The 18,388-nt window shown below is 46.0% G+C and overlaps 1 long non-coding RNA gene across 3 annotated transcripts in view; it reads left to right on the top strand.

Annotated features, from left to right (window-relative positions):
- Nucleotides 1–18,388, top strand: part of LOC142009108 (uncharacterized) — a 31,127-nt gene that overhangs the window by 1,733 nt on the left and 11,006 nt on the right. For all 3 annotated transcript variants that reach the window (XR_012644335.1, XR_012644334.1, XR_012644336.1), the window contains exon 2: nucleotides 14,655–14,787. This is a non-coding gene — a long non-coding RNA (uncharacterized LOC142009108). The remainder of the gene's footprint in view (nucleotides 1–14,654; nucleotides 14,788–18,388) is intronic.

Here is an 18,388-nt window from a genome sequence, read left to right as displayed (position 1 = left end):
AGTCCCACTAAAAGTGCATCAGCAACAAACCATCTCTTCATGCCCTTCAGGGGCTCTCAAGCAGCAGTGGGTCAAGGTGTTCTTGCTTTCATCCAGCCCTTGTCCAGGAGCTAAGGGTTAGATGTTTGGTCTCCTGGCTGGACTGCCAACAACTGTGCTCAACTCTCCCCTCCACATCTGACAGCTCTCTCCAGTGTGGTGGGGCCCACACTAACTAATTAGCTCTGTGTTACCAAGTGTGAGGCTTGCAGACACCATCACATTGTCCATGTTCCATTAACCTAGAAGTTGGGTGTGGCCATTTATATGATTGGGGAGTAAAAGAATAATTCCCAGATTTGGAAATGGTCATCAGCCTCTCCATCAAAGGTCTCCATGAAGTCCTAGCAACGTATGATTGCCGTGAGAGATCAGACCAGTGGTGCAGGTCCTTCTTGCAGGTGCAGGAAGTAGGTGGAAGAAGCACCAAGTTTCCTTGTAACCTGATTGGTTAATAGTTGACTGTTTCCTGAAAATACAATAAACCCTCGAGTTATGCAGGGGTTGTGGTCCAGCAATCCCATTGTAACTCAAATTTTCTCACAAGTTGAGGGGAGACCTCCTGGTTCCCAGCTCCCCTGGACTTGCAGGAGCCTGAAAACTGACCAGTCAACCAGGGCTGGTCAGTTTCCTGGCTCCCAGGGTGGCAGGGAGCTGGGAACCAGGGGGCAGCCTGGTTCAAGTCTCCCTGCAACTTGGGACCAGGAAACTGACAAGCCATGAGCTGGTCAGTTTCCTGGTCCCACAAGGGGGCTGCTGCTAAGGGGCTGGGCTGAGACTCCAGCCACTTCCCAACCGTGGGGCTTTGGGTCTCCCCATCCCCCAGCCAGGAACCCAGTAGCTGGCTCTGCTGGCTTCCATCTGCTGGGCTGCAGGTCTTCCCTCCTCCATGGCACTGAGCCAGCCCCTCTTGTGTAAACACGAGACACATGCATTTCAAATGCACGTATGTTGAGAGATTACTGTAAGGGTTTATATCCTTTAGAGCAGTGTTGGGCAACCTGCATTGGGGTTCTGTGTGTGGCCCACAAGACATTTTGTTTACCATTGCTCATGTGCAGGGTTGGCAGATTCTGCAGGTTTCCATTTGCACAGTATTTTCTCATACTTGTATCACTCAAGTGACACACATTGCAAAGCACGGGCATGTGAAGTGAGGTGTGTGCTGATTGCGCACAACATTGACTGTGAGAGCCATGCACTCCCTCTTCATCCAATCAAAATGCCGCTACAGTTCAATCAGCATTCACCGCAGCTTCTAAATGCACAAGCACAGTTGGCAAAACTGCCCTATTCTGGGAGACTGTCTTGGTTACAACAATCTTGTGGCCCAGTGAGACGAAGCAGGCCCACTCACTAGCTTAGGTTGCCCACTGCTACCTTGCAGATTTTCTCAGAGCTAACTCAGGATGTTTATATTACCTATACAAAATACATAATTCTTTTTTGAGCTCTCAGCCTTAGTGGTGCCATGTGGCAATTGAATTCCATAAATGTTTTTCAATGTCAACTGTGTATGCATCCTATGGAACTAGAGTCTTGAAATTTGGGACACTCCATCTTTATGCTGTGTACAGGAAAACATCTGAGGTTTGGCCTTGTTGCCCGCGATCAGCGTATATTACAAATCTGACACTTTACAAACAACAAATTGAAATTATTCCATGGGTGGATGAGGCCTCCAGTATGGGAAACTCCAAGTCATCCGTGGTCTGGAGTCATCTGTTTTTACTTATGGAAATTATCAAGGTTGAATGCACACACTTCAGGCACAGAATTAATAGTGACAGCCATTCAGAGTGGACTGCTAACAACTCATACAACCTAATTGGCTCTGTATTAATTAGTTAACTACTATACTACTATGGCCCCTTTTCATCTCGAGAGACGGTGGTTATCAGCGGTGGTGAGGATCTCTGGGCAGCGTTTGAGTCTGCAGCATCTCTCATGGCTTATCCGTCCAATATCGGATTTGCACGGTCGATTGCAATAACTGCATGACAGTCTATTTCTGAATTTTTGAGTCTTAGAGTTTTTCCTTCTAAGACAAAGTTCTTTCGCGTGGCTTGCGCATATACCATCGAAGGATGATGTGCCCTGTCATAGCAAGCGTCACCAGGTGTTTCGATCTGATGATGTAGACTCCCAGGATTTTGGATCGATGTTGAATTTTTTAATGGCATTTTTACGTGTATCCTTCAGTCTTAGGTTTGGTCTTCCTCTCGTTCTAAATCCACATGACAGTTCACCCAAGAGGATTTCTTTGGGAAGATGTTCATCACCCATTCTTCTCACATGACCAAGCCATTGTAGTCTTCTGCTGTTGAGGATCGCTATGAGGGTGGGTATGCCAGATCTTGACAGGACGTCTGCATTTGAAACTTTATCTTGCCAGCTGATATTCCTAATTCTGCAGACGAAGTGAAGATGAAAGCTGTTCAATTTCTTCTCCTGGTTCGAGTATGTGGCTCATGCCTCAGAACTATATAGCAGGATACTCAATACACATGCCTGATAATTAGTCCTTAGGTAACTGTATGATAATAAATAAACAACATGCAGACTAATACTCTTCTTTCCTGATTGAAGAGTAAAGCAGGATTGTAAGGTTAATATTGTACCAATTTCAACATATGAATCAGTGACCGACCTTCTCTGCTGGAGCAGACATCAAACCCAGGATCCCACTAAACGACTCGGAGATAAAAGGCCTGCTATAACCAGATGATCTCGTTATATTATCACCCACCCAAAACTGCTTGCAAAGAATCTATAGCTGTTATAGACCTACTGCAACACATGAGCTAAGGAGGTCATGTTGGAAAAGAGAAAAAAAATCCTGCCCTTTTAGAATTCAAAATTCAAACTTTACTTTGCTGATACATAGAGAACACTATAATTTTTACATATCGCAGCCTCTCATAAAAGCATCAGACAGTTTTTAATGGCTATAAAATATTGCAAGAATTAAAAAGAATACTGCATCATTAAATAACCCCCTGGACACATTCAACTGATGAAGCTACTGCTAAAACTATTTAACAATACATGCAACCAATTTTACTGTGTGACATCTGGGATTCATCAATTGCTCTAGAGCAGAAAGGAAAAAATTATATGACCCCAGGTCAGACCAGGGAGCTATCAACTCTAGTAAAAGATCTCTAATGGTGTCCAGGGGCTTCAGTGGAGGAGAAATACCTCCATGAAAGGAAAATTATGTTGTACAATAACATGCCATCTTCTTAAATCCAGACTGGCATTGCAACCCTGAACATAATGGCACCTCTCTTTTAGGTGCATAGGTGATTGGGGCCTGCAAGGAAATGGGCAGGTAGAGCCACCCAGAAGGATAGGAAGGAGGCATGTGGGGACGCCCCATTTAGCAATTAAAATATTGGTGGGAGCACAGGGGGCTGGTGCCACCTCCTGAGTACTACAGAATCACAGGGCTGGAAGGGACCTCAGGAGGTCATCTAGTCCAGCCCCCTGCTTCAAGCAGGATCAACCCCCACTAAGTCATCCCAACCAGGACCTTGTCCAGCCGGGACTTAAAAACCTCAAGGGATGGAGAATCCACCACCTCTCTAGGCAATGCATTCCAATGCTTCACCACCCTCCTGGTGAAGTAGTTTTTCCTAATATCTAACCTATACCTCTCCCTCTTCAACTTCTGACCATTACTCCTTGTTCTGCTATCTGACACCACTGAGAACAGTTTCCCACCCTCTTTTTTAGACCTCCCCTTCAGGAAGTTGAGGCTGCTATCAAATCACCCCTAAGTCTTCTCTTCTGTAAATTAAAGAAGCCCAAATCCCTCAGCCTATCCTCATAGGTCGTGTGCTCCAGACCCTTAATCATTTTTGTTGCCCTTCGCTGAACCTGCTCCAGCAAATCCACATCCTTTTTATACTGGGGGGCCCAAAACTGGACACAATATTCCAGATGTGGCCTCACCAGTGCCAAATAAAGAGGAATAACTCCCTCTCTAGATCTGCTTGAAATGTTCCTCCTAATGCACCCTAGTATGCCGTTAGCCTTCTTGGCTACAAGGGCACACTGTTTACTCATATCCAGCCTTTCTTCCACCATAACCCCTAGGTCCCTTTCCATCGTACTGCTGCTGAGCCAGTCGATCCCCAGCCTGTAACAATGCTTGGGATTCTTCCGCTCCAGGTGCAGGACTCTACACTTCTCCTTATTGAACCACATCGGATTCTTTTGGCCCAGTCCTCCAATTTATCCAGGTCCCTCTGGATTCTCTCTCTATCCTCCAACGAATCTACCGTTCCCCCTAGTTTTGTGTCATCCGCAAACTTGCTGAGGGTGCAACCCAGTCCCTCATCCAGGCCATTAATAAAGATGTTGAATAACACCAGCCCCAGAACCGAGCCTTGCGGCACTCCGCTTGAAACCAACCACCAAATACTAATACTGGTATGAGTTGCCTACATTTAGGTGCCTAGACGTATCATTGGAACTCCCTGGCTATGTCTCCGCTGCAGTGATCTTTCAAAAGAAGTTCTTCGGGAAGATCTCTTCCAAAAAAACTTTTTCGAAAGGGTGCGTCCGCACACAAAAGTGTAGATCAAAAATCCATCTGCTGTTTCTACCGAGAGCATCCACACAGCCCCTGCTCTTTCAAAAGAATGGGCCAGAATCGAAAAATCCAGTGCCTTGAGGACCGTTCTTTCGAAAGAAGGGTCATAGAGTTTGTGGGATAGGGTCTCCGGGTCTCCATGAGTTCCAGACCAATGTTGTATCCACTGGAAAAAGCTGCTTCTCTTACCTTGATTGATCCAGACTCTTTGGAGAATGCTCACACTCATACCACCTTGCTAGAGTGAAATAGCACACAGAGTCTTACGTATTTTATCTGGAGTACTGGTGACCTATATATAGTTAAGGTTTTTTGTGTGCTTCTGTTCTAACCCACTTTTTCAGTTACCTATAATTTTCTAAAACAACAAGAAGTCCTGTGGCACCTTACAGACTAACAGATATTTTGGAGCACGAACAAACTTTCATGGGCAAAGATCCGCTTCGTCAGATTCAGATTTTTTGAATCTTACACCACTTGACCAGAAATCTCCCATGCCTCATCACTGCCTGACGGTAAAGGTCTAACTCTTCCTGAGAATGAGGGCCATTTAGTATATGTATATTGTGATTTACCTTTGGTGGGATCCAGCATCAGAACTGTCTAGAACATTGAAATTTGGTAGATTTTGCCTTCAGAGAAGTTTGCCCATGTCCTAGGGAAAGCAAATGGCATTGGTTGGGCTGAGTTAAAAGAGGTTGGAAATTGTAGCTGGCACAAGAGTCGTGATTTTTTAAACAATACAAGTGGGATTTTTTTCCAATATTGATCTATCTAGTTATTTTGAATCTCCCATCGCTTTGTACCAAGCCATCTCCTCACTGTGTAAAAGCAGAAATACATACCTCTCTCATTCCAGGCTAACCCCAGGCTTTGGGCTTGAGCTAACTGCTAACTATTAGTGATTAAGAACCTAATGAGAGCTTCATGAGAGAGAGAAGGTGGGTGAGGTGATATCTTTTATTGGACCAATTTCTGTTGATGGGAGAGACAGTCTTTCAAGCTACTCAGAGATCTTTATTGTGTCTGGGAAACCTATTCAGGACAGGTCTATGCTTAAAAGGCTACATTGGCCTTTGAGGGAAGATGCTCCTATGCCAATGGAAGAGCTTCTGCTAAGGAGTAGCTCTCCCTTCAAGATAGCACTGCCTATATGGGAGATTAGGTCAGCATAACTATACTGCTGAGGGGGGCTGGTTTTTCACACCCCTGAGAGATGGAGTTGTACTGATACAGGTCTATCCACAAGAGTGTCCTAACTAAATACAAGGGGAACAGATTGTTCAGCCTAACTACTTAAACACATATTTCAGGGAACTTTCAAGGTGAAATGGCCATTAACACACACACACACGTGCACACGGAGAAAAGGGAGAGTAGAGACAGAGATGACCAGCGTGGGAATTCTAGAGGGGACAGTGGCCATGTGCCCCTGCCCTGTCCCCCCTGACCTCTGCTCTGGCCAGGTCCCACCCTTTCCCCACCCAATCCCTTCTGTGCTCAATGCCCTGCCCTCCTGCACCCCTGCAGTGCCCCTGCCTGCCTCTTCCTGCAGGAGCACTGTGCTGCTTCCAGTGAGTGTGGGAGAGTCCCCTCTTCCCTGGAGTGGTGTGGCCTAGGAGTAGCTCAGGCTGGGAAGCTTGCGCTGCTTTCTGGCTGCACCACTCCAGAGGAGGGATAGGGCTGCTCCACACTCATTGGAAGCGGAATGACACTGACAGTGAGTGCAGGCTTGGGAGCTGCCTGCGTGTGGCCTCCTGTGCACCCCCAAGTGTTGCTTATGAGGGTAGAACAGTTGGGGGGGGTTACACATTGTTGTAATAAGTGCTAAATCCAATGTTTTTATTTAACCCAAGATTTTTAGTGTCCAGCCAGGGAAGGCTGAGGACGGCTAGACCAGATGTAGAGGGATTGTGTGGTGAAGTGTTCACTCTGAGGCTATGTCTCCACTACATTACTCAAATCATTCAGGGAAGTGAACAAAGCACTCCTCCTCCCACTGCCCCCCCAGCAGCATAAGTTACACTGACATAGCGGTGGGGTGGATGGTGCTATGACGGCAAGAGAGCTGTTCCCACCGATACAACTTCTGCCACTCGCGGTAGCTGGAGGAAGTGAGTCGGTGGGAGAACTCTTCCCTTAGCTTAGAGCAGTTGCCTTAGAGTGCTTACACACCGCTGCAGCTGCAGTGCAGTAAACTCTCTACTGTACCTGTGTGCTGAATAAGTTTCCCAGAGCTCTGCGTAGGCTGGAAAGCTGCTCGCTCTCACCAACAGAAGTTGATCCGCTCCCCGCCTCCCCGCCAAAAAAAAAAAAAAAAAGAAAGATATTACCTTACTCTCCTCGTCTCTCTTATGTCCTGGGATGGAAACAGCTACAACTGTGCACACCTTCTTAGAGGACAGATTCGCTCACATCTGCCTTTTGCAAGGTTTTCTGCACTTAACTCCGAACCAGCTGGTGCTGTCTGCTGTCAGAGACAGAACACCAGACCCGTGGGAGCTCAGATCTGAGCCATACCATCAGTTCTTATGCTCCCCTCGTTGTCTTCCTTGCCATCCTTCAGGCAAGTTAGCTTGACTGTTGAGAAGTTTTCTTTGCTTCTTAGTGACTGCGGGTGATTAAGTGGGTATAACGTGAGAGGGCCTGTTTGCAAAGAAGTCAACAGGGGAAAACGAAATGGAAGAAATGAAATTTACTTCTAGGTGTGATTGTGGCGCTGTCATGATCATGATTCTCTCTTCTGAGAGACAGTCCATAGTTCAGCCCCATCTCAACAGGAGGTTCTTCTCACTGACGGACAGTGTCATTCTTCTGGTGGAACATAGGGTAAAAGGTGCAGGGAGAGGTTTTCATTCTCGTAGCAGGAGGTAATTCATGGAGGGCTTTGGTATATCAGCATGAAGACCTGCCTCAGCATTCAGTGGTGAGCCAGTGTAGAGAAAGGACCTCTCAGATGAGGTGATCACCATGATCTGTACTCTCTGGATGGTCACCTTGTCATGGTGAGTGGGCTTGTGTATTCCTGTGAACCTGAGAGCAATGCTGTAGGGAGTCTGGTACTCCAAGTAGGGTCACCCATGATGGCAAGATGATGGCAAAGGGTCCAGACAAAGAACAATCCTAAAAGTCCTCAATGGCAGAACAGGCAGAGGATAACAAGGGTAATGCTACAATGGCTGTGAAGGCGGATGAAGGCTGCAGTGGACAAGAGATTCCCAGTCATTGTGGATCCCATGCCACTAGACCTGAGCCTTCTATCTGTCGAGAACCGTGTGGGGGCTGCAGTGCAACAATCCCCCCATGTTAAAAGAAATCATGCACAGGCCTCTTCCTCTGTGTATGACTCCTCTAAACTCAAGTCCTACAATGACTGGCGAATGGTGATGGGAGCAGGATTGTGAAATCTGGAAGCTTTATGTCATGGACCAGCATGTAGGTGGGGATGTATGTGTTATTCTTTCCATTTTGAGGACACCTGCCCCTTCTGTGATAAGATTTGCAGCTCCAGATTTGGGCTGATCAGTCATTAACAAACTAACAAATAGGCCGGTGACATGAAGACATCCTACTCGTTATCGAGTGACCATCGGGAAGACCTACAACCTTAACGTTCACTTTGCAACGCACTGAACATTTTCTCCATGAAAGATTTATTTTTCCTTTTCATTTTTTTGTATTAGTTGTTTTGTTTATTTTGTAGAACACAGATATGGTATTCACACACCAGAGCTAGAAACTGGGAGATATGAGGTCCTTTGGAGGTCCAGTGGAGATTTCTGACACAGGGGACCCTGAAATACTGCTAAGAATGTAAGAATGGCTATACTGGGTCAGTATCCAGTATCCTGTCTGCCGATAATGGCCAATACCAGATGCTCCAGAGGGAGTGAACCGAACAGGTAACAATGAAATGATCTGTCTCCTGTCATCCATCTCCAGCCTCTGACAAACAGGCTAAGGACACCATTCCTTACCCATCATAGCTAATATCCATTAATGGACCTAACCTCCATGAATTTTTCTAGCTCTTTTTTAAACCCTGTTATACTCTGAGCCTTCACAGCCTCCTCTGGCCGAGAGTTCTACAGGTTGACTGTGTGCTGAAGAAGAAGAACTTCCTTTTATTTGTTTTAAAGCTGCTTAGTATTATTGACATTATAGTATTGTTTTATTATTGTATTATTGTTTCTGTTATTTATTTAGTGCATAGAATCAGAACAATATCCAAGAGTTCACTAAACTGAAAGTGTACAAGGCTGTAGTCCTGACCAGTCCCCTGTATGGCTGTGAAACCTGGACCTTGTACAGAAAACATATATAACTCCTGGAGCACTTCCACACACACAGCCTGAGGTCAATACTGCATATTCCATGGCAGGACAGAGTTACGAACCTGGAAGTCCTGGTCAGAGCAGGAACCGTGAGCATCGAAGCCATGATTCTGAAAGCCCAACTTCGCTGGACAGGGCATGTCATACGAATGGAGGAGTCAAGAATTCCCAAGCAACTCCTCTATGGTGAACTCTCCCAGGGAAAAAGGAATCAAGGTAGGCCTCACAAGAGGTATAAAGACTGTGGGAAGGCCAATGTTGCTCATGCTGGTTTAAAACCAGATCAGTTAGAGCATCATGCAAAAGACCGAACAGGCTGGCGTGCTCTCGTACGACACGCGTATGACAACTTTGAAGAGCAGCGACGTGTACGCCTCAAAGCTTGGACTCCTCAACCACATGCGATTCCACAACCAATGAGCCTGTGCAAGCTCAAGACGTCATTGTTGGACACGACGGACTACCTCCTAGAAGACAACATGGTCCGGCCCTCAGCTGCTTAACTAGAAAGCAAAGAAAAGATTTCCTATTGAGAAGCTAGGAGGAAATCTGTGCATTAAGGTGAAGGGGAAGGGTCCATATGAAAAGCTCTCTGGATGGTATTGACCTGACACCAAAGGGACAAGCATAGACATCCATTTTTTTCTTTGAAACATTACCATAGACCCATTCTCCTCCCATTTCTGCTAGTTCACCTCCCTCAACTTCAATGGCTCTTCTTAATATATCTCCATCCACTTCAATGGACCTGCTTCTGATTCACAACAATGGGAATAAGAAAAGAATGAAGCCCAAGTACTTGATGTCCCAAGAGAAAGAGAACAGAGTGATTCTGCTCTACTAGGGACACTGGAAGTGTACTCAAGCGGCTAGTCTGCACTGCCACTGACCCAGAGCTGTTATTATTAGAGCTGGCTATGTCAAAGCTAGCTCAGGTACATCTACTCACAACTTTGATTGCAGTGTGGACACACCCACTGAATTTACATTGCCACAGGGAGAGGGTTATGTGGGCAGGGGAGTAGAAATTCTCCTCCTGGAAAGGTAGGTCTCTGGGCCCTCTGTACTGCACTACATCAGTTTTACATTGCTATGACTTCACTGCAGGCTACTAACAGCTGTGCTGTTGGACCACAATGTATATGCATGGGGGAAGATCCTCTGATGCCCCGCTGCCATGGTAGTGACCGACTGCAGAATAAAGTCCTAGATGGATCAGCTCTACCTCCCCTCCCTCTTACACATTAGATTTTTCCAGTTCAAATCCCATTATTTGGTCTTTGGGAAGTAACCCTGGATTTGTCGCACAGACAGTATTTCTTGAAGAGCTTGGTGAGTCCCACAGGCAGACTCAAACCTGGGCCTTTTGGTGCTTAATGCAGGAGCCTCTGCAGTTTGAGCTAAAAGCCAGCTGCCTCTCAGCTAAGCCTATAGTAGAGACTCCTTTTTTCTCCCTCTGTAAGTGGTCTATGTGCCACTACATGGGGCAGTGAACCACACCTAGGTGTAGGGGTGGCACCCGCACATCACAGTTCTTTTTTCTTACATGGAGAAAGGATAGTCCGTTCTAAATTTCAGGGCAGATTTTCAGAGGGGTAAATAGAAACAGCTCCATCGATTTCAGTGGAGCTACGCCAGCTGGGAGCTGTCCCTTTGCTTTATATTTAAACACCAGATATGGTGTCTGGGTGAGGAGATGTAGATCTATATATTTGAGTATCTGGTATTTCACGACGATCTCCATAGTGGGAAGATTGTTTCTCCCTAATCAATATTTTAGAGCCCCCCGCAACGTTCCCCGCCAGGTGGGAGGAATTAAAAAATTGCTGAGCCCATGGTGGTTGTTGGTGATGATGAATTTAAAGCAATTCGATGATACAGAGTTCTGAACATATGTTTTACAGCAGTGAGTGGCAATGTAGACTGATGAATGGGTCACATGAGTGGCCCTCCTTCATCTCAGTGGGCCTCAAGATTGTTGTAACCAGGACAGTCTCTGGGAACAGGGAAGCGTCGCTAACTGCACCTGCATGCCTAGAATTTGCAGGGAGGGCCAAGTGAACCGTCGGAGAGCTTTGAGTGGATGCAGAGGGAGCGCACAGCTCTCACAGTCAGTGTTTTGCGCGATCGACGTACACCTCACTTTACACACCGTTGCTTTACGTGCATCTCATTTTTGTAATACCCATAGGGGAAAAAAAAAACCTTTGTGGATGAAACCCAGCAGACTCCGACAACGTTGCGCATAGATAATGGTGAACTAAATATGTTGTGGGCCACACAGTACTCCAATAGGCTGCATGTGGCCCTTGGGATGCAGGTTCACCACTACTGTTTTACAGGCTATGCAAGATGACCCTGCCCCACTTCTTATGGTGTTATTGTTTAATAGTCTACATTTCGGGCTCAGTCTGAGCCATCCTGTATACCAATAGAGGGGCTATCTAGGTTTTAAGGATCTCCTTAATGTCTAAGTGCAGGGCAGGGAGGTATAGCTCAGTGGTTTGCACATTGGCCTGCTAAACCCAGGCTTGTGAGCTCAATCCTTGGGGCTATTTAGGGACCTGGGGCAAAATAGGGAGGGGGATAAAAAAAGAGATAGTGCCTGCCGCTGCTAAGAGGGCAGGGGATTCAACCCAATGACCTCCTAAGGTCTTCTCCAGCTCTATGAGATGCACATCTCATTTATTCATATCACCAGACCACATGGAAAGGAAGAAGAGAGGAGCTGCCACCAGGCCAAATCTGTGACTCCTCCCATGCATTCCATAAAACACACCAGAGCTGATCTAGAGGTGCAAGGGAGCAAAAGGTCTGGTACAGATTAATTCCCCCCACAGCACTAGGAGGCAGGAACCAGTCTGCAACTTCCAAGGTCAGTGTCTGTCTCCTGCATTGCCCCTTATGTGGAGCTCCCAGTCCAGCATTGCCCAACTGCTTCAGAGTTGCAGATAACAGAGACTCACCCTGGGTGTCTTAGAAAGTTATCTAATCAGGGCTGAAAGAAGTGGTGCACATGGGAGAAATACATCAGCAAGATCTTATACAAATATACCACACAGGGAATAAGTGGGTCTGTCCCATGAAAGCTCATCACCTAATAAATTATTTTGTTAGTCTTTGAAGTGCTACATGACTGCTGTTTTGTTCTGAAGGACCAAGAAGATGTGCATTTTTCTTCCATCATTTCCAAATTGTTCTTGCCCCACTAGGTAACCCACTATCATTTAAACCAGTCAATCCCCATTGCGTCTAGGCCAAGAAGGAGGTAAAATAAAATTTCAGCGTTGGGAGCGTACAAACCTCCTGTCCTTGCTTGTGTAATGTGTGTCAGCTGTGGCTGGGTTACTTTAGAGCATGTGGCACAGCTAAATATGATGCTTGCGTTGCGCTGCCCTCAGGGGAAAAGGAGATTCAAAAGAAAGCCGACAAACAAACCATTGCCACTGACAACACGCTCAGTGATTAGGTCCAGATCTTCCTATTTCCTTGCTGACACACTGTTTTCGGAGAGGAAGTTTTTATAAGGAAGGAAATGTCATTGAATAGTTGCTGTATCATCTGGAATTGTGGTGTCAGTAGAAATGCTTAGTTACTTGGTGGGAAAATTACAAGTCACGACCCCAGCCCTGTGTTGAACTCCAGACAGCTACACTCCTGACTAGCTAGGAAACCCATTGTCCAACTGCTGCTATTCTCTTAGAGAACCAAGGATGCTCAGCACTCTTTAAGATCGTGCCACAGAACTGAGGATGGTTTATCCCAATCGAAAGTGTGAACCATAGCACCTTGGAGGCAATAGAAAGAGTCATAGATTCATAGACTTCTAGAGCTGCAAGGGACATGTAGTCCAGCTCCCTGCTTAAAGCAGGATTAACCCCAACTAAATCATCCCAGCCATGGCTATGTCAAGGTGGGACTTAAAAACCACTAGGGATAGAGATTCCACCACCTCTTTCAGTAACGCCCTCCAGTGCTTCACCACCCTCCTGGTGAAATAGTTTATCTTAATTCCAACCTACACATCTCCCTCTGTAACCTCAGACCATTGCTCCTTCTTCTGCCATCTGCTACCACTGAGAACAGTCTCTCTCCATCCTCTTTAGAGACCCCTTTCACGAAGTTGAAGGCTGCTATCAAATCACCCCTCAGTCTTCTCTTCTGCAAACTAAACAACCGCAAATCTCTCAACCTCTCCTCATAGGTCATGTGCTCCAGCTCCTTAATCATGTTCATTGACCTCTGCTGAACTCGCTCCAATGCAGCCACATCTTTTCTATACTGGGGGCCCCAGAACTGGACACAATACTCTACATGTGGCCTCACCCCTACCGAATAGAGAGGAATAATAACTTCTGCTGGAAATGCTTCTCTTAATGCACTCCAATATGCTGTTAGCCTTCTTGGCTACATCAGCACACTGTTGACTCATATCCAGCCTCTCATCATCTCTAATCCCCAGTTCCTTTTCTGCTGCACTGCTACTTAGCCAGTTGGTCCCCAGCTGTAACAGTGCTTGGGATTCTTCCATCCCAAGTTCAGGAATCTGCACTTCTTGTTGACCCTCACCAGATTTCTTCTGGCCTAATCCTCCAGATTGTCTAGGTCACTCTGGATGCTATTTCTACCCTGCAATGTATCTACTTGACCCCCTTGCTTAGTGTCATCTGCAAATTTGCTGAGTGTTCAATCCATTCCCCCATCCAGGTCACTAATAAAGATGTTGAACAATCCCAGCCCTAGAACCAGTCCTAGGGGCACTCCACTTGAAACCAACTGCCAACCAGACAATGAGCCATTGACCACTACCCACCGGGCCCATCCATCAAGCCAGCTTTCTTTCCATTTTACAGTCCGTGTATCCAATCCATACTTCCTTAACTTATGGGCAAGAGCATTGTGGGAAACTGTATCAAGGTACCAACACAAGAGGAAGGTGCCAACACAAGGGAATGCTGGGTTCTAAAGAGTCCCCTTATGCCCATGGGTACACTACCCACATGACTGGTGTGTCTTCAGTGGAATTTGGGTTGGATCTTTGCTTCCTCAGCTCTCACACTTGAGGGTCTCACTGGTTACAGTGAGCATACAACTGTTCCAGATTGCCCCCAGAGTTCAAATGGCCGGGTACTACAGGAGCCCCCGGGGCACTGACCCCCGACCAAACATTTGCTTCAGAATTCCTGTATTGTGGACTACACCCAGTGGGGCTGACAGCCACCGTGGGCCCTGAGGCAAGGTGGGAGGGGCCCCAGCTCAGTGCCCCAGAAGAGGTGGGGCCAAAGGCAGAAGGGTTAGAGCCAAGGGCAATCAGCCCTTAGCGCTGCTGGGACCAGGGGGCTGAGGTCCCCCCTCCCCCACAGCTGCTGTAGGACTTCAAAGAGGCTTGGACCTCTGGCAGCTGCTGCTGTCAAAGTGGCAGTGGTGGCAGCAGCCAGAGTTCCAGGCCCCTTTGAAACGCTGGGGCCTGGGGCAACTGCCCCATTTGTCCTCCCAGTCAGCAGGCCTGAGAGCACCACATTCAGTTCTGAAGGACTTGAGTTCAGGTTAATCTGCTAACTATGGGACACAGCACATCCTGCTCTCTGTTTTAATTGGGGATCCTTAGGTCTTCACAGGGGGAGGCTTAAAAACTGTCTGTGCACTGTTACCAGTATAATTGAATTTCATCTCATTTGCAGCTGTCCTCCAGCAGAGACAGAAATAAACTGAAGGCAAGATCAGAATCAGCAGCAACAAATAAATAGTGTTGGTTAGGTCAAGTATCCATCAAGTTTGCTTCTGAGACACAAGACTCAACCCTCAGGAAGTATGGTAAGCAAAACCTTTTAAAGCAATATTTTGATAAGAATGCATTTTTGTTGGCTCAAACAGAACAAATACAGTAATGGAGAAAAAAAACCCCTTTCAAAATCAGGTTTAAGGGCTCATCTGATCAGACCAAGCAAAATATTTCATTTTCCCTGCTGTCAAACAATTCCCCAACTGTGCTGTAGAGCACCTTGAGAGATAAATGTCCCCCTCCCCTACCAAAGGACACAGTGCATTTCACAAAAGGCTGTACAAATTAAACCACCTCAGCCTACCACAGCCAAACACTACTCTGCACACACTATTTGCCCCATGGAGAGTGCATGAAAGACAGAACAAAAAATACATGACTTCGTTTAATGAAGACTAGAAGGGATGACAGCTGTATATAGAAGACTGCATGTTCCCTTGCACAAAGGGCCAAATGAATGAATCTATTGCTAAAAGTTCACCAGCAAATTTGGTGTGTGCAAACAGCTACGTGTGAAAGCCCCTGCTGGAATACGTGGGGGATATTTGCATTCAACTGCTTATTTAAATAACCAATTTGCATTTCATATTTGAAGGCAGGTTTCCTATTTATTGACAAGTGCACCTACAAAATGTGCTGGCTCACATTTGGAGGAAAGTGTTGAATTTGAACCCCTGAGTAATTTATCTGACAATGATTAAAGAAGAAAGACATAAAACACCACAGTGAAATCCATGGGCTTGATTCTTCACTCTTTGCTAATGTGACTAAATGTGACAATATTGAAATCTTTCCTATTAGGCATGTACAGCAAAATGAAAATTCAGTCCTATCCTTTAGGTTTGGTACATTGCAGTGGAAGTGTGATCCTGTTGGCATATTAATGCTAAAACGCTCTATACAGGATCTAGGGATAATTGTTATTAAAGATTTACACCATCTATCACATATGATGCAGTAAAATGGTAAAATTTTGGGCTGATTAATCATTCCAAAAATGCAATTTTATTGTGGGCATTTTTTGACAACTTGTATAAAAAAAGTTTGCTGGTATAGCAGAGTTATATTTTCAACTGAATGTGACTGACAGCTCATGTCTTCCTTTATTGTGGTTTGTTTCTGTAAGCAAAGGGAAAGCTCTCCCCTACCACATCCCATGCCCACCTTCTTGTTTTGATTAGGAGAGGATCCCTGAAACAGCTCTGGCAATTTCCTGTTATATCCTTGTGGGGGGGCTGTCTTGAATTAAGTTTAAGTCTCTTTGGGGTTCATGGTATTACGTACAATGCTTATAGATTACTGTTGGGCAGGACTTCATACTACCTCTCCAGCAAGGGTCTGTGAGATGAGATCTGGGGGTTCAAAGAACTATATTAAAAATGTACTAGCCAAGAATGAACTTTTGGGACAATACGTTTTAAGTAGATTTCCTGAGGAATATGAAGGTGAATGCAAACTCCCCATCTGTGGCTATGAAAAAATCTAGCTGTTTGAAGCTACACACTGCGAAATTGGCCACTGTCTATTGATTACCCATTGCTAGAGTTGACACTGAAGTCCCCAGCTGAATATAAAAAAAAACAAGCTGCTGAATGGCCAAGCCGTAGTCCAGAGTCACAGTCAGTTATGAGCTATGGAGAAAACTCAGTTGTCAGTTTTGAAGGACTGACACCTACCAGACTCCAAATCTGGAGTTGGACTAAGTAGTGATAAGCTTTGTAACAAGCATGTGGGTTCTTTTATTGTTTTTAATAAGCCTTCAACTTAAAATTAAATGCACTCACTTCAATAGAGGAGTGTGATAGCATGCACTGGCCAGCAATGCACTGGGTAGAGCTTCTGCAGTGTAGATGTTGGCATATGGAAGTAGCCTAGCCACACACTGTAGCTGAGGTGCCAGGGACCAGTGCCCTTGAGGGACCACACAGGGGAGAAATACAGATGCAGTTGACTTATATTGTGACAGGTTCAAAAATGGGCTCAGAACAAGATGTGGAATAAACGAGAGCTGCCTTAGCCGGCGTTCCAGACTCATGACAAGGCATTATGGAAGGATGAGAGTTAACACAAGGACATTTTGATTCTAGGAACAACTGAGATAACTTTGAGCTCTTCCCCTTCCCTCTAATGTGGGAGCCCCATTGCATACCTGAGCTGCCAAGCTGGATCTGTCAGTAACTTTAGGTACCCAAGAACAGAAGAACAGGCATACTGGGTCTGACCAAAGGTTCATCTAGCAGAGTATCTGGTCTTCTGACAGCAGCCAATGCCAGGTGCCCCAGAGAGAATGAATAGGACAGGTAATCGTCAAATGATCCATCCCCTGTCACCTATTCCTAGCCCTGAGAAACAGGCTTGGAACGCTGTTTCCACCCTTCCTGGCTAACAGCCATTGACAGACCTAACCTCCATGAATTTATCTAGCTCTTTTGTTAATCTTGTTAAAGTCTTGGCCTTCACAATACCCTCTGGTAGGGATTTATACTGGTTGAATGTGGTTCATGTGAAGAAATACATCCTTTGGTTTGTTTTAAACCTGCAGTCTATTAATTTAATTTCATGACCCGTAGTTTCTGTTTTATGGGAAGGAGTAAATAGGTCTTCCCTATTTAGTTTCTCCACACTAGACATGATTTTATAGACCTGTGTCATGTCTCCACTAGTTGTCTCTTTTCCAATCTGAAACCCAGTCTTATTAATTTCTCTTCACATGGCAGCCATTCCACAGCTCTAATAATTTGTGTTGCTGTTTTCTGAACCTTTCCTAGCTCCAATTTATCTTTTTTGAGTGAGGGGATGACATTTGCTCACACTATTCAAGATGAGGGTGTAAAGAGGCTATAAGATACAGTAAACCCTTGAGTTACACAGGGGTTACAACCCTCACATACCTCACATTTTTGTGCAAGTCAAGGGAAGACAGGAACCAGGCTGCAGAGTGAGAGGGATGCTGGAACCAGGGGCACCCAGGTTCCCATCTCCCTGCCACTTGTGGGACCCAGGAAACTGATCATTTGGTCAGTTTCCTGGGACCTGCAAGAGGCTAGGAGGTGGGAACCAGGCAGCAGCCTGGCTCCTAGCTCCCCTCCACTTGCAGAGAGGGGAAGCTGACCAGGGCAGCAGCCTTGGTCAGTTTCCTGGCTCTAGCCAGAGGAAGGGAGCTGGGAACTAGGGCAGCCTGGCTCCCAGCTCCCATCCACTCCTTGGAGCCAGGAAACTAACCACGGCTGCTGCTGTGCTCAGTTTCTCAGCTCTGCAAGAGGAGGGGAGCTGGGAACCAGGCTGCCATCTGGTTCCCAGCTCCCCTCCACCCTGGGGACCCAGAAACTGGTCTTGTTGTGGATGGCAGTCACGTTAACCAGAGACATGTGCAACTTGGTTGCACGTATCTTGAGGGTTTACTGTACTTGGATTTTTCATGTATGCCTTTCCTCATGATTCCCAACATTCTGGTTGCTTTTTTGACTGCTACTGCTGCACACTGAGTGTCTGCTTTCAGAGAACTATCCACAAAGACTCCAAGATCTGCCTCTCTTGAGAAGTATCAGCTCATTTAGAGCCCGTCAGTTTGTATGACTACTTGGCGTTATGTTTTCCAATAGGCATTACTTGGCATTTATCAAAGCTGCATTT

The sequence above is a fragment of the Carettochelys insculpta genome, chromosome 2, assembly GCF_033958435.1.
Source record: "Carettochelys insculpta isolate YL-2023 chromosome 2, ASM3395843v1, whole genome shotgun sequence".
NCBI lineage: Eukaryota > Metazoa > Chordata > Testudines > Carettochelyidae > Carettochelys > Carettochelys insculpta.
This window is presented reverse-complemented; position numbering and strand designations above follow the sequence as displayed.